The following is a 17258-nucleotide window of genomic DNA, read 5'->3' on the forward strand; positions in this document are numbered from 1 at the left end:
TAGTGTTTATCTGCTGACACTATTTTGCCACAGTTTGGAGCACTCTGGACAAACAATTGGACTTATATCTATCATTGATTACATGTTTGTCTTTTATTTTTGTCTGTGTTTCTTTCCTTTACAGGTGCAGAAACACTCCTAAATCAGGAGTGATGGGAACGGGCTATTAGCTCTCCCCCCCCCCTTTTTCTTTTTGCACTTTATCACTATTTTAGCTTTTTCACTTTCACGTCCCCAGGTTAGGGTGGACGATTAGAGAGTCCATACCGCCGGGGTTCACACTAGTCCTGATGAATGCCTAGGTAAATTAAGACCACTTAAAAGGCTGAAACATGTTGACTGACTTAATTGATTTCTGAATTAAACCAAACCATTACCTTTGGCTGTAAATTCAGACACATATAACTATTTTTAACCGTGTCATAGGGATCTACTAATAATTTTTTTTTTAATACTCTTTAGACACTTTTATAGATATTCCTCACTGCACGCCCTATCACACAACCAGCTCCGCAGTCTTCTGGCGTCGTAGCACACCAAAGAGGCACTCGGCCTCTGAGGTGGGGCCCTATGATGAAGCATGACACTGACTAGGTCGGTGTGTGAGGGCTTTCCTATTCATCCAAATTGGGTGTGTACATTCGTTCTTAACATGGCTCCGTCTCTGTGGCTTCTGAGACACATGTAACCTCTCTTCTTTTGTTTATAAATGTTTAACTGTTCCCAAGACTCAGTCAATGGTGGTCTGGAAGACAATTATGCCAGGGGCCTCACTTTCCTGACCCTTTGACTCCTTCTCATGATGCCTACTCCCACTATCCTGTGCCCTTGAGGCATTGTGGCCCATTCCACTGGGAATTGGCACAACTGGAGGTGGTGGCGGTTGCTCAATAGTAGCCATGACTGGGGGGCAAAAGATGGTAGTTTTGTTACTTTGGACACAGGGAGTAGAGGTATCCATATGCATATTTATTGTAGCAGCTCGGGTGAGAGGTGTAGGTGTGGGCCGAGTGTGATTCACTGGGGCTGTATGCCCAGACAGACCAGATGGACCAGGCATCACCTCATAAATCGGACTTGCAGGAGTGTTGTCCTCAATGAAAGCTTGATCCTGGCCTGGAGTGGAAGAGTCTTCGATTGCAGACAGTGGCCCACTGGCCCTGGTTGTTGTTCTTAACATGAAAAACAAAATAATAAAATATTAAAGGTATTTATTGTATCTACAGTTTGTCTTCAGCTACAGATGACACAACCTGAAGAAAAGAAAAAACAATGAATAATGGAATGTTGAGGCCTATGTGTGATTTTCCCTTTTTACTCATGCAGGTTAATATACACAGAGGCACACTTCAGTAACAATGATGGTGATATGTCCTGAAATGTAAATTGTTATTTAAGAACTGTACATTACACGTACAAGACATGCAACTCAACACAGTAGAGAGAAGATTTGAGAGCTGTTTGAGGCCTAGTAGCATCCAAAATAATGCATGGTACAACTTATTGGATTTAATGGCATTGGTGATCAATATACACTGCAAAGTAAATAGTATATCAATAATACTAATACTCAGCATGCCAAATAACATGATTGGAAACCTATGAATATACACACTATGATTGCTACAAGCAGGTAGATCTATTCAATGGAGTTACAAGAAGGTGACAATATTCTGTATCTATACAGCAGATTACATTTTCAAACATATATGAAATAGTGAATGACAACTACATAGAGCTTTGTCTTTGGTGCATATATGGAAGGAACGGAAGGTTGACCAGCGTTACAATGCAATTTTGCCTTGCAAAGACAAAAGCAGGGCATAATGGTAGTTGTAGTCATTTGTGAACACTATTTCCAATACTTGTGAAAAAGTGAGCAACACATACCTATTTTAATTACTACAGTGAAAATTAAACCCACTTACAATATATACACATATGTGTATAATGTGCATAGGTTCCACTACAACTTACAAACAATATACCTTTGGGAGCATATGGATGTAGTTGGAACCTCTTTATTGAAGTAAGACAACCCACACTAAGATATAGCAATGGGCTAGGCAAATGCAAGGGGTTATTCATGACTGACAATATACAATCTGACAATACATATTGGCCATTGTTAAACAGATTGTAACAACCATGATGCTACTGATTTGGATAACATAATGCATTTTGGAAACTGAAGTTTAAATATATATGTTTTGATAGGTGTCTAGAAACATTCTGAACAACTAAGTTAAGGGCAAGGACTCCATTTGAGATCACTGACACATACATAGGTCTAACTTACCAGTCTCCACTCCACCAGGGATTCCTGTCAAGCCTTCAGGATGTAGGATCTGCAAGATCTTCTCCTCCCGGGGAAATACTTCAGGGACTGGGAGAACCATCACCAGTCCTCTGGGCCCCCAGGTGACGCTTTACCTTTTCTGAGCTATGGTAGTATTTTGTACTTGTGCTCCAAACAATTGTTGCTCTACTCTAATAATTTCATTCACCATGACAGACAATTCTCTCTCTGTAAAACATGGGTTCTTCCTCCATGCCAATGTGATTAAAAAAAATTATATACTAGTGTTCCTACTGTGATTTTAAAAAATGGACAAAAAAATAGAAAAAAACAGAGGCAAACAGGAAAACAAAATATAACCTGGATGTTCGGTGGCAAGGTTGTCCTCAGAAGGGTGGTCAGTAGTGGGATGGCAATGAATCATAGTTTGAAATGGAGTGTGTTTTATAGTGTGTTTTGCAAGTGTTCACAATTGTCCAATATACAGCAGGTGTGGGATGCCAACACCCATCCAATAGCTGCAGCCATAGTCTAATGCTGAACGGGTCCCGCGATGGATTTCTGTTGTCAGTGGAGCACCGCTGGTAAACCGCAAGCTCTGCTGTCTTATCTAAATCTTGGCGGCGCAATGGCGCCATTCCGGTGGCGATGGACTGCTCATCACCAGCATTGGTAGTCCGCCATTTCGGTTGTGGGTTACAGCTAGCGCAACGGTTTAAACTCCGTCGATGTGGACAGCGGCTGTACAGCCATAGATCTAAATACGGCAGTTGGAACGCTGTGGCTTGATGGAGTACTTGGGTCCACTGCCGCCAAGTTCTACATCATGCCCTATGTCATTTATAGAATGCTTATCCAAAATAGGTGGGTTGTAGACTACTAGAATAGGGATGTGTGGTGATGGAGGATATTTGGGGCATTTTTAAGATTTCCTCTAACTTTAATTATGATTCCTGAGATCTTCACAATAAATATTACTTGATTACATACAGTTTGTAGATTATTTCAACAAAATTGATAACCAATCATTGTAAGATACCAGATTTTGTGAGTTACCTGATTCTTTAAACCAGGTTGGGGCATGACCTACAATACTCCTTGCAGGCGAGAGATCCCTCAACATGTTTTTTCAGGGCTCTTAACACTCCATGCCTAATGGAACACAACTCATTTGAGATAGGAGAGAGAGCTGCCCAGTCTCCTTTTATCCAAAAAGCATACGACGCACATTATTTAATTTTGGGGCTACAGCACTCTACTGGGTATGCCCCTCTAAACAGTGGCGAACACCACAGTCATATTTAACCCAACACACATGAACTACAGCAGAATGCTTCTGTCACATGCATCCCTGTTCTAAGCAGCAGTAAGAGGCATGGGCAATACTCCCTGACAGATGAGGGGTTAATGCTACATAGTGACAGCAGTAAGGCATATTTGCTGCTTTCAGCCATCTACACTAGGAAAGCAGCTAGGTGCATGTGCCTTGCCCAATCCTCTACAAGGCTCTGACAGCAGCAAGGAGAAGGTGTCATGAACAAACTAGCACAAGCACTGACAACAATAGGATGCATGTATGTCCTAAACCTAGCACTGACAGCGGCAGGGTGCATGTATGTCCTATACACAGCACTTTCAGCAGTCGGGAAGTATGTGCCATGAGCCCAGCTCTAGATGCAGCAGCAATGACCGATGCATTGTGCACTTCATGTCAAGCCCTGCATAGAAGACTGGCATCAACAAAATGAATGTAGCGTATAAGAGCCATACACAGAAGCATTTATGAAACAGCTGCTTATCACCAGAATGCTTTGTCTCCTAAATGGCTCGCCATAGCATTCTAGAATGTCCACTGGGGAAGAGCAATCCAGTGACAAGACTGTGTCTCTTTCAGTGGAGTTTTGACACAAAGAGCTTGTGCTACTACTGGCAGAAGACGTTCACACTTCTTACACATAGACCTGGATTTCCTAGATAGTGGAAGTCGAAGGAACCCTGAAAGGGAGGGGGTAAAGCCTGGCTGATACAAGTGCAGCCTCTAATGGACATGTGCCACCCACAAATCGATCAATGTTGTATAAACATACTGATATTATTATAAAGTATGCTTATATATAAACAATTTTGTTTCATTAATAACAATCCAAACATGTCTTCATACCCACAGGGTCAAACTGACAGCACAAGCCCTCTGTCACACATTGATCACAGATATTACAAGTTCAGCAAAAAGTGATATGAGAAAGATAGGACAGCCACCCAACTGCTCATCAATTATCCATTACAGTTATTTCCTTTGCAGAAGGATTGACAAGCAATCCATTTGTTGGCAATTGTGGTGGTTAATCAGTCGACGTTTCAGTTTCCATGAATTTAAAAACTACTCAAGACCATCTTCAGGACACTCTGTTCATATTAAAATATATTATGGACTCTTTATTTGTAATAATAACTACATATAAAATAAAACAAAAGAGATGACAATTACAATCAGATAAAAATAAAGAACCCTTGAAGCAATCCACTTATAAAAAAAAAACATAATGTGAATCATCCTACAAACAGTTCACAGATGTGCACCAAGCACCAACTAGTATGGGGAGAAAAAGAATGCCAAAACACACAACAAAACCCTAGAATGAACCAAAGCAAGCAAGGGAATACCATCTCATTCCCAGAAATATACAGTACATATAACCAACAAACAAATGCGGTCTATTTTTCCAATAATCTAATACCGTTTTAGTGCAGAAAATAGCCACATATATGGAATAAATCCTGAAAAGTGGCGCAGAAAGAGGAATGTAATGTCCCAAATCAATATTTTTTTAACACAAACTTTATTGAGTGCTGCAGATAAATCACATGTGATCACATCTCCAGGTATACATTTCTGATTTTTCTAATGATATAGTGAGTATATCCATAGCAGGTCATATATATATATATGTATTGCTAATTATACTGTACTAATAATGTACATTTTTGTATTTACGTTTGTGATATGCTCATAATCCAGTTGCAAGGTAGCAAACTATAGTAATATGCTAGGTGCCATATTTCTTAGTACGCAAAACCCCCCTCCCAACGTATACTCACCCCCCTTAACAAACCATTCAACAAAGAAAACGATTGCCGCCCTGGTTGAATTACACCTAGCCAGGTGCATAGTACCATGCGATAGTCACGCCCGATAGTACAGGAAAGGACAAGGGAAGAAGCTAGGAGTCGGAGGAGGGGGGAGAAAGAGGGAGAAACACACGCAATGGTCTAAGTCATTATGGGCCATATGTATCATCATCCAGATTTGCGATTCTGAAATAGCGATTTTTTTAGAAATCGCTATTTCAGAATCGCAAATTGGGATGTATGTAGCAAATAGAAATTTTTTTTGCGAATCCTTAGTATTCCTTAATTGTGATTAGCAAATTGCAAATCGCAATTAAGGAATAATTTCCCATTCATTTCTATGGGCCAGGAGGCCCATAGGAATGAATGTGAAGTTATTCTCAATTTGAGATTCACAAATTGAGAATCACAAATTGAGAATAATTTCAAGGGTGCAGGGGTGTCCAAAGGACACCCTGTTGCACCCCTGAAATAAGCATGGGTGCACATGTGGCGCACATACATGCCCTAAGGGCATGTATTTGCGTCACATGGCACTTTGAAAAATGCAAAAATGTGCATTTTTCAAGGCATTCCCAAATTACCACCAACTTGAAGTTGGTAATTTGCGATTCCTTAAGGACAATTTGCATTTTTTTTTGCCTTCATACATTGCATTTAAGGAATCGCAAAATTTGCGATTCCTTAAATGCAATTGCAAAATAAGGAATTGCAAATTTTACGATTCCTTGTTTTGCACCAGCTTTTCTTTGATACATTCCATTTAGCAAATTTGCACTCGCAAACGCAGAAATTCTGCGAATTTTGGCGTTTGCGAATGCGAATTTGCTTGATACATATGGCCCTATGTGAGTAGGAATCAGGGAACCTCATCACAATCTTCTTGCGCATTCTGAGAGCCCCCTGCCATCTCTTCTGTGTCTGCCTTAAAATGTCCCAAATCAATATAATGTTAATCGAACCGGATCCGTAAAACAAAAGCAAGATCATCAAACCTACAGTCATATCATAACCCAAATATTCAGAATCCTTGTTCAAACTGTACTTACTAAATCTATAGAACAATTAATCTGTGAAAATAAGTGAACCCAAAAAAAACATAAGCATTGCAAGCCCAAACTGCAACAGTAGTAATCAATTGGGAGGACAACTTATCAAGCTCCTTTTCTATATTTATAATCAATGTCATCCAGAAAGTAGCACTGCGGTAAGGCAAATCCGCTAGGAGCCAGAAATGAATTCAGGAGTCGGCATGACAGGTAAGCTGGGAAGAGAAACTGGCGCTGTATATATCAAAGACCAAGATAGCCACAATGACACCTAGAAATTGATGTGCCGGCCTGACAAATGTAGCAACCTTCTTGTTACGTAGCAGCTGTTCATACCTAAATCACAACAATGAAAAAACTAGAGGTAGCAATAATCATTCGTAAGAGAAAAGAAAGAACACATAATTGTGAGTAGTCAACATTTGGAAACAACAACAACAGACAGAGTAAACTGATTATATGGAAAGAAGTCATATGCAACCAAGTCAAACTGACAAGATGATACAACAAATTGAGTTCATAGCAAGAAATCCTTAAGGGGGTCTTAACCAACCTATGAGTAAAACATCCAAAGGGAAGTTATAACACAGCTAAGGACTGCCACTCTATTTGTTGTTTGAGAACATTACATACAGAATCAAATAACCAGATCCATCTGTTCTCTTTTTGCCTAAGCAGGTGATCCACACCATGATTTCTTGAAGTTACAGTGACGGCCTCCAACATAAACCATTGCATGTCAGTGGCAACATGATTCAATACTTTATAATCTTCGAATAGATGTACATTCTGCACGTTACAACAAATTGTTTATTGATGCTGGAGAATTCTTGAACATACTTCTTGTGTAGTTTTGCCAAAGTATTTCAGACCATATGGACATTCAATACAGTACACCATGTTTTTAGATGCACAAACAGAAACATGTATTTCTAGGCCAAATATAGTTGCATGCAGTGCAAATGCGACATTTAAATGGTCCATAATCAGATCAGGCCTTTAAGTTAGTTAAACGAGATTTCTTCATAGGTTTTCACAAGCCTGTCTCTGAGATTGGGCACTCTCTTAAAATTAAACATAGGTTTTTTAACATGAAAACATCTGACTGACAAATACCAGTTTTTAGGAATCACTTTCTTTATTCTGTTGGATTCAGTGCCAAATGTGGTAACACATGCCAAAGGAGTTATATCTGTGTTTTTTGTTTTCTCTTTGAAAGGTTCTTCTCTATTATTATACCAGGCTCTTTTTAGAGATCCTTTCGCAGCCAGTGTTTAATTAGCCCCTGGCAACCAATTTAGTGGCTAAAATCCTGGGGCCTTATTTATGAAGGCCTTGCGCCACCGGTGAGTCACTTTTTCCCATTTTAAAAGTGACGCACCGGCGGCGCAAGGCCTTCATAAATAAGGCCCCTGGCTTCTTCAAAATAATCTGCTTTTTTGTACAATTGCATCTTACTCTGAGAAACTGAACAAAGGGCAGATTGTCTCTCAGATGTATAGGATGGTGACTATCATATTTAAGAAACGTGCTTTGTGAAGTTGATTTTGTGTATAAATTCATACAGGTTAGACCACAGTCATTTCTAATTGTTACGCCCAGAAAATTAATCTGTTTATTGTTATATTCCAGGGTGAATTGAATATGTGTGCTTTGATTGTTAAGCCACCCATGGAATGCAAATAGTGCCGAGAGTGGTCCTCGCCAGATAAGAAAAACATCAAATATGTAACAGAGCCATTTACAAATATGGGAAGATTACTGTTAGAGTGTATTGCGTCTCCTAAAAAGTTGCGAAATATACATTAGCTGTAACAGGAGCGAACACTGTTGCAATAGACATGCCTTTAGTTTGAATGTAAAACTCATTATAGAAAATAAAGTAATTCCCAGTGCAAAGGCAGCACAATCCACTATAAATTAAGTATGAACCCTGGGCCTGATTTAGATCTTGGCGGATGGATTACTCCGTCCCAACTGCGACTAATATCCTATCCGCTGAAATATAAATCCTGTAGGACATAATGGGATTTATACTTCAGCGATCACAAGTACAAAAAAGAAACCTCAAATCTCCCTAACTAATTGAAAAGGATGTAACTCCTGAAATGCATAAAGATAAATTGAATTAAGAGGAGCCACAGACATATTAATACCAAAAAAGGGTTGTTTATTTTAGTTTTTTATGTAGCTTATTTTACCTCTAATAAGGCATACAACAAACAATCACTTAAGGCACAAGACATGAAACGAATCATGTAGCTAGATGCCTCAAAAATTCAATTACATAACACTGTCCCCTGCATCCGAAGAGTGACAGTCGGGGGCAGATCATTATCCCACCTCGCCGCCAAGACATGGAACACCCTCATCATCCGCCTACGGCAGACCCAAGACCTACTGACCTTCAGAAAACTAATCAAGACCTGGCTTTTCGACAGTAGCAGCACCCCCCCACCCCATAGCGCCTTGAGACCCGCAGGGTAAGTAGTGCGCTTTACAAATGCTTTGACTGATTGATTGATTGATATATATCAATATACAATAATAAAAAAAAAGCTACACAACCATCATTCAGATTAAAAACACATACAAGTCAGTTATTCCCCATACTCTCTCATACTTAACACACTAAAAATGAAATTAAACAAAGGAAAATTTTCTTCGAAGTCAGTCGTACTTGGTTGTCCAATGCACAATAATTCTAGTAGACTTGAATAGATAATTTCACAAAAATGGAAATGATAATGTATAATTCACTGCATAATACAAAAGGTAGTGCCAACCTGCATTACGGTGAAAGACCAGGGATAAGGTGATACATTCCTCAGGGCGACAAGGGACAACCGCCAAGGTAAAAACAAGGATGCCCGGGGTGGCAATCTTGTGACAGGCAGAGGGAGGGATATCCTTGAGAGGGACAAACAACCCAAGCTCAGCAGATCAACTGTATAGGGTATGCTGCTGTGTCAAATACATATCGGGACACTGTGAGGATAATTGTATGGAGTGAAAAAGGGAACCAAATACTGTATACAGGAGCTGGGTAGATATATTCCATTAGGAGTATTAGCATCCAGAAATTGACGAAAAATAGGGGCGCGAGTCCCAAGACAATAAAAGAGGCACTAACGGAGCCGATGGAAAGCCTTTCCTTGTTTTTATCTTAGCGTCACCTTATCCCAGGTGTTTCGTCAAAGCGCGCACCGGTGCTACCTTTTGTGCAACACAGTGAATTACAGAGAAATATATTGTAATATAGTCATAATGATGTTTGCATCCCATTATCGTTTCTATTTTTGTGAAATTATCTATCCTAGGCTACTAGAATTATTGTACTTTGGACAACCAAGTTCGACTAACTTTAAAGAAAATGTTCCTTTGTTTAATTTCATTTTTAGTGGGTTGAGTATGAGAGAGTATGGGGATGACTGACTTGTATGTGTATTTAATCAGAATGATGGTTGGGTGGCTTTTTTTGTATCAAAGTATATTGATATATAAATTATATAATTTGTTGTGTAATTGAATTTTAGAAGCATATAGCTATATGATTAGTTTTATGCTTTGTGCCTTAAGTGATTGTTCATTGTATACCTTATTAGCTTTAAAATAAGTAACATAAAAACAAAAATAAATTAAATGAAAGGTTTTTTGTTATTCCTAGGTCTTTGGCTACTCTTAATTCAATTTATCTTTCCAAATTTCAGGAGTTTTACCCTTCAGTTTATCTTTCTAAATTTCAGGAGTTTTACCCTATTGTATTGGTTAGGGAGATTTGAGGTTTCTTTGTTGTACTTGTAATTGCTTCCCCTGGTTTCCTCTCTCCCTTATTATACTCAGGGGCCCTCATTATGTAATTATGTTTATATTTTGGCTGACAGGATATTAACCAACATTGTGTCAAAGTAACCGGTCTGCCAAGATCCAAATCAGGCTCTCTGTGTAGGTGAGGATGTGCTTATAGGACTGAAAATAGAATCTCTAATGCCTCTGTCTGAGGAATGTTAATATAGAGGATTTCTATATCCATGGTGTCAAGAGTCTCCTGTTTCATTTCAAATGTTTCTCTTTGTAGCTGCTTGCTTACTGCTTTGCTCTCTTTAGTACAAGCCTTGGTGAGTGGAAGGAAAGCTTTAATACAAAACTCTACATGGTCCGCAAGAGGTTGAAGAACTGTATTGCATCTTGCCACAATAGGAAGACTAGCTTTCTCTCCAGATTTTGTATTTTGGGTAACGTATAAAACACAGGAATAGAATCATCTTTCTTGTTTAAATAAGCAAATTCCTTCTCACTTACCCAAGACTCATTTAAATCATTTGAGGTCAGGTCAAAAATTTGTTGACGGATATAGGCAGTGGCATCAGCAGAAAGTTTTTTATGCTGAGTGTCATTACAAAGTTGGTGTACAATTTCTTGGTCATAATCGTTTTTGTTTTGTAGCATGATGCTACCTTTCTTATCAGCCAATTTTATGATGGCATTCTCCAGAGATAAGAGTTTGCAGAGGGCATCTAATTGATTGTTTAGAAAAATTCTATTTGATATAGTTAGATGTCTTAAAAAGCACCTGAATTTCAGAAACCACAGTGTTTTTAAACGTCATTATCTCTGTAGACATTAGATTAGCTGGTGGATAGACTGTAGAGGGGCAGTGTAATCCTATGGGTTCCCTTTGGAATAACAGGGTCATTACTCAACAAAGAAATATTTTATTTAGATGGATCTGAAAAAACTGAATAATTCAACAAGAGTTGTGAAAGGGTCATTCTTATGCATAGGGACAAATAAAAAGTCTGCACAGAGTACTTTGATTTCAGTTGTGCTTAACATGTGTGATGAGAGGTTAAGAATTGGTATAGTAACAGAATGCCCATTGCTATTGTTTACCATTTGTAATACTGGTTCCAGGTCTGTAGTTGGCTCGGTGTGTATTCATTTCTGTACCACCCACTCCTGTTCCCTCTCCCTCTTCCACTTCCTTATTGAGATAGTCTCTTTTGGCCTTGCATTAAAAAAGATTAATTGGATGTAGATAGAAGTGTTCTGACCCTAATGGAATAAGATTAAGGAGACTCTGGTTGTTAGATACAGAATCGGAAAATATTTTGTAGGTGGGGTTGTGTCCGTATGATCCCATGAGCCATGTTGATAGAAATATTTCCTCAAATAATGATAGGTGCATTCTTTGCAATATCCTTTGATGTCTTTTTGTATTTATTCAGTCTTTTAAATGTTTGAAAGTCCTTAATAGTGGCCTGTAATTTTTCTAGACATTTTTTCGCATTAGTTGGCATTTTGTCAAGGGCGTCCCTTCCTAATAGCGATGTACAATTGTTTTGTGGCCGCAATTTGGTAACATATTATCTAGTAGAGACAATATTTAGCTGTAGATTCCTTACCTTGAATTTTCAGACTGGATCCGGAAACTTTTGCGTGAGCATTACTCCAGTGCTGATGCCATTTACTTTTTTTCACGCCAGAAGGACAGAGCCATGAAGTGAACTGATGTGTGTGTCACAACTAAGGCCCTTAAAAGAGGGGCAACCCTAGCCCTATAAAATGAGTCTACAGAGCTCAGAGGCATGGGTGGGTCTGTAAGGAATCTGCAGCTTGATATTGTCTTCTTGATGATGCTTTACCAAAGGTAAGTGACTTGTCATCTGATAGAGGTTTCTAACTGCACATTATTTACCTTCATCTAGATACCCAAGCCATACCATCCTGGTGGTGGGCTGTAGACAGGTGTGCTAGACTAAAAAGGCTGGCAGGACCGAATGGGCGAATTGCCCCTCCCTATAGACATGACTGTTCAAGCAATAGTGCTTGGCAACCATGAGCAGAGATGCCCACGTTGCTGCCTGGTAGATATCCAGAACTGAAACACCACAAGCCAAGGCCTTCAGACTGGTGGAATGAGCTCGTAAGCCTTCAGGGGGCTGCTTCCTAGCCATGGCGTACCCGATTTTAATGCAGATAATGACCCAGCACAAAATGATTTGTGTCTGCACTGCCCGACCTTTGCTAGCTCCCACATAACCCACAAAGAGATGATCGTCCACCCAGACCTCTTTTGTGGGGTCAACATAGAATGTCAATGCTCTTTTTAGGTCCAGATGGTGGAGATACTTTTCTTATTTTGAGGGCTGTGAGGGATCAAAAAAGGTGGGCAGCGTGACTGACTGACCCACATGGAATGGGGTCACCACCTTTGGAAGGAATGAGGCACAGGTGCAAAGCACCACCTTATCCAAGAATGTCAGCAGATAGGGAGGCTTGGATGACAAAGCCTGCAATTCAATTGCCTTCCGGGCAGATGTTATCATCACTAGAAAAGCTGCCTTGATGGTAAGCAGCTGGAGGAAACAATTGTTGAAAGACTCAATGGGAGCACACATGAGATACGTGAGAACCAAATTGAGATCCCACTATGGTATGATAAAGAGTGTAGGTGGAAACATATCTACAAGCCCTTTTAGAAACCTATTAACAATAGGGAATTTGAACAAGGACGATTGGTCTGGCAGCCTGCAAGAAAGCGGGCAGAGCAGAATGATAACTCTTGAGAGTACCCAAAGCAGAGGCCTTCTGGGAAAGGGTAAGAATACAAGGAAGAATATTAGATAGAGAAGCAGAAAGAGGGTCAATAGACCTTTCTGTACAATATTTATCAAATGGCAGGCGTATACCATCTTAGTGGAGGGCTGTCTGGATGCCAATAGAACATTACATACTTTGGGAGGAAGGACGAAAGCTATCAAGTGTTGGCGTTCAACTCCACACAAGGAGGCAGAGAGTTGACATGTTTGGTGAAGGACCCTCCTCTGCTGCTGTGACATAAGATTCTCCTAAAGGGGCTGCCTGATCGGAGGATCTATGCTAATTCGAAGAAGCTTTGGATACCAGACTCTCGGTGCCCAGTCTGGATCCAAAAGAATGACTTGGGCCCCAATTCTCTTGATCTTCATGAGAACTCTGGGAAGAAGTGGTATGGGAGGAAAGGCGTACAGGAGGCCTAAGCTCCACTTGCGACAAAAAGCGTCTCCGAGACTCCAGCGCCCATAACCTGCTGACATTGCGCATTTTCTTCAGAGATGATCCGATTTAACAAAGGCTTTCCCCACTGCTAAAAGAGACCTTGCGCCACCTCCAACTGGAGAAGCTATTCGTGATCCACTAGGCATTGACGGCTGAGTTCATTTACCATGGAGTTCAGGGAACCTGCCAGGTGTTGAACCACCAGGGTTATACCTCTTTACAACGCGTCCACAACCCCACCCTGCCCTGCTTGTTGCAGTAACTCATGGCGGGGGTGTTGTCTGGGTACACATGGACTAACTTCCCCTTGACAGAGGGAAGAAATGCTTTCAATGATACCCAGATTTCCTGAAGTACCAAAAAACTGATTTGGAGCCGACTCCGCCGTAGACCAATACAACCTGATATCCGCCCTTTCACAGGAGTGATCCATCTGTCACTAGTGTGAGATCTGGTTGAGGAAGGTAGAGGAGTCTGCCTCTGACCCAATCATCAACCACTAATTCAGGTCTTTTATAGTCCACTCTGAGATCGGGACCACTTTGGACAGATTTCCCTGATGCTGTGAACAATGGAACTTCAGGTCCCACTGCAGAGCAAATACGCCATCTGGTGTGATTTACCAACAGGATGCAGGAAGCCATGAGTCCCAGCAGCCTCAGTCATTCTCACTGAAATCCAGTATAGAGGCTGAAACATCGGTATCATAATCTGAATATCCTGTGCTCACTGCCGGGAAGATACGCACAAAACTGCACTGTGTCCAGATCATCTCAGATTAAATGGAGCTTCTGCAAAGGAGTCAGGTGTGACTTCGGCATACTTATATTGACCCCAGAGAATGCAGGAGGTCTGCCATAGTCTGGAGGTGGGAGACAATACCCTTGAACAAAAACGCCTTCAACAGCCACTCATCGAGGGATGGGAAGACTGACACCCCTAACCTGCGCAGATGAGCTGCAACCACTGTCATCGTCTAACTGAACACTCTAGGGGCACTGGTAAGACCAAATGTTAGCACAGCGAATTGAAAGTGCTCATGGTCTACCTTGTAACACCTGTGGTGAGGCACGGGGGATTTGAAAATACACACCTTGCAAGTCCACCGATACCAGCCAGTCTCCTTTGTCTAGGGTTGACAAGGCTAGTGCCAACATGAGCATCTTGAATTTGTCCTTTTCGGGGAAGAGATTGACAGTCCAAAGGTCCAGAAAGTAGCAGTAACAATCACAGCCTACTTCTCAAATTGCATGGCCAGGAGAGCTGCATCTTCCTTTTGGAGTTATGGACCTCTAGCGGGAGGAGATGGTGTTGAATTCTCCCTTCAACTTGAGTGGTGTGGTCTTGCAGAACCAAACTAGAAATGCTCGGAGGCTGCAGCTAGGGCGGGTGGGGTGGCTGGGAGGCAGTCGACTTCTGGCTACCATTCCAATGATGTTGGAATGAACCAATGTGCAAGATGATGCCTGGGATTTGGCTGACAGGGATAATAACCCCTTCCATTGCCACGAAAGGAGCAAAAGGTAGACAAGCCATGAGCTGTAGCCAAGAGGCCCAAGGATCTGGCCTTAGCACAATATTCTTTGAAGCGCTCCAAAGCTGGCTGAGTCCACTTTCTCACCTAAAGACGAATCCCATCAAAGGGCATGTCCAAGAGGTTAACCCGTCCTTTACCAAGAAGCCAGATGTTCTCAGCCAGGCGTGGCATCATAAGGCCTCCGTGGACAAAACCACTCTACAAGGCGAGTCAGTTGTATCTAAGCTACACCTACTGGTGAACTTTGCTGTATTTTTCCCATCTTTCACTGCCTAGAAGAGCACAGCCCAGGCCTCCTCTGGGACCTGTGGCAGCCATTGCGTAACTGTTTCCCACAGGGTGAGCAATGAAAGGCCCATGCAGAATTCACTTACCGCAATGCCAGGCTGGTGGAAGAAAAGGTCTTCTTCCGAAGTGCATTCAGCCTCTTGGACTCCCTATCAGGAGGAGAAGAAGAGAACGCCCCATGGTTCTTTGAAGCTTCGAACCACCAAGCTCTCAGGAAACTGTTGGCTGAGGAAATTTGGATAGTCTGGTGCAGGGTGAGGGTGGTATGCTACTGTCCTGTTCACAGGAGCGCTTGTACTAGGCTTGGACCACATGTCTAGAAGACATCTGTCAGAAAGGAAGCCCAAGAATTAAGCACTTCGGTCAAGACATTCGTCTTGATTTGCACCAAGGGTAGATCCAGGCCTAGGACCTCTGCAGTCCTCCTCACTACCATGTAAGATGCCCCCTGCTCCGTAGCCATACCAAGTGGAGAGAGAAATATCTGGAGATGTGTCCGTTCCACTGGCTCATCCAAGATTCTCATACCAGTCCAATTTTTCACAAGGGGCCAAATGGTGCCTTAAAGGGTCCATTGACCCTTCCAAATTCTCATCCATTCCTGAGACTTCTTCAAAATGCACAGGCAATAACGTAGAACCTCTGGACTCCGCCATCGCTGGAGTCAACGACGACTAACGTTGATCCAACTTCAATTCGTAGGGTTTCAGAATGGGGCTTGCACTGCCTGCAATGTCGGAGGCACCACCTCTGGGGCCGACATTGGGGAAGGTTGCGTTGGCACAACCGGCGCCAACCTGGATCGGGATCCATGAGACCCCCACCGGCGCTTGAGTCGGAGCGGTCGGCATGGACCCTATGGGAAGCCTCTTCCAACTCTGCAGGGCCCGAAGGAGCACTAGAGGGGTCAGCCCCCTATAATACGCAGCGCAGGGCCTTGTAAAAATCTGAGCAGGGGTCAATCCGACTCCTGGAAATAGGGTGAAGCACGGAGTCGAACTCAGCTCTTCCTCGATATGGACCGGGACCTCCGAGGAGTTGTGCTCGATGGTGTCGACTGCAGAGCCACAAGAAGCTTCATGTACCACTCACACAAAGCCTTCTGCACCATGGCCCAGCAATCCGAGCACAACTTTGAGTCGTGGTCGCAGCTTGAGACATCACAAACAGACAAGATGGGGGTTGGTTATCGACCTGGCGTGGTGACAGGCGCCACACGGTTTGAACCCTGTACATCTAGAGGTCATCCCTTGACACACAAGTAAAAATGTCTTGACAAAATGTAAAAAGAAGTCTGTAAAAAGAGAAAGAGGGGTAGCTTTTCTTTGGATCAGTGTTTAACTGGCATGGAAAGAAAAGAACTGACATCTGCACGTTTGGGTGGTGCCTCTACAGGTGACTGTGATGTCACAAGCGATGCCATCAACGCTGGGGAAGTAACGCAGACAATATACAAAACCTTATGAAAGTCCTAAATTTTCCTTTAAAATATTAGTGAGCCACCCTTAAGGTAGGCCTTAGTACCCCTAAGTTATTTAAAAGTAAGACATGTAACAGTTTAATGATGTACCTGTCCTTACAGTGAAAAAGCCTAAATGCTATTTTCACTGTAGCAGGGCTGGCTGCCTCCATAGCAAAACCCTGAATTACAATATTGTACTTTATGATGCTAATTTTGGGTTGGTGACTGCTACAGAAATATTTCAAGGACTCTTCTTAATAGACAAAATCCAAGCTAGTGATGAAGTTGAATTGTATCTAATTCATCCTACGTGTGGGGAGGGGTTGTCCTTCCTTTGACAGGAAGGCCTGGGTCTTTGCCCATGCCCTTGATTAACTTCAAAGTAGACCTAACCTGTCACAGGCAGATGTAGCTTACACCCACAGGCTGGTGAGAGGCACACATTTAACACCC

This window comes from Lissotriton vulgaris, chromosome 2_1 (assembly GCF_964263255.1).
Source record: "Lissotriton vulgaris chromosome 2_1, aLisVul1.2, whole genome shotgun sequence".
Classification (NCBI taxonomy): domain Eukaryota; kingdom Metazoa; phylum Chordata; class Amphibia; order Caudata; family Salamandridae; genus Lissotriton; species Lissotriton vulgaris.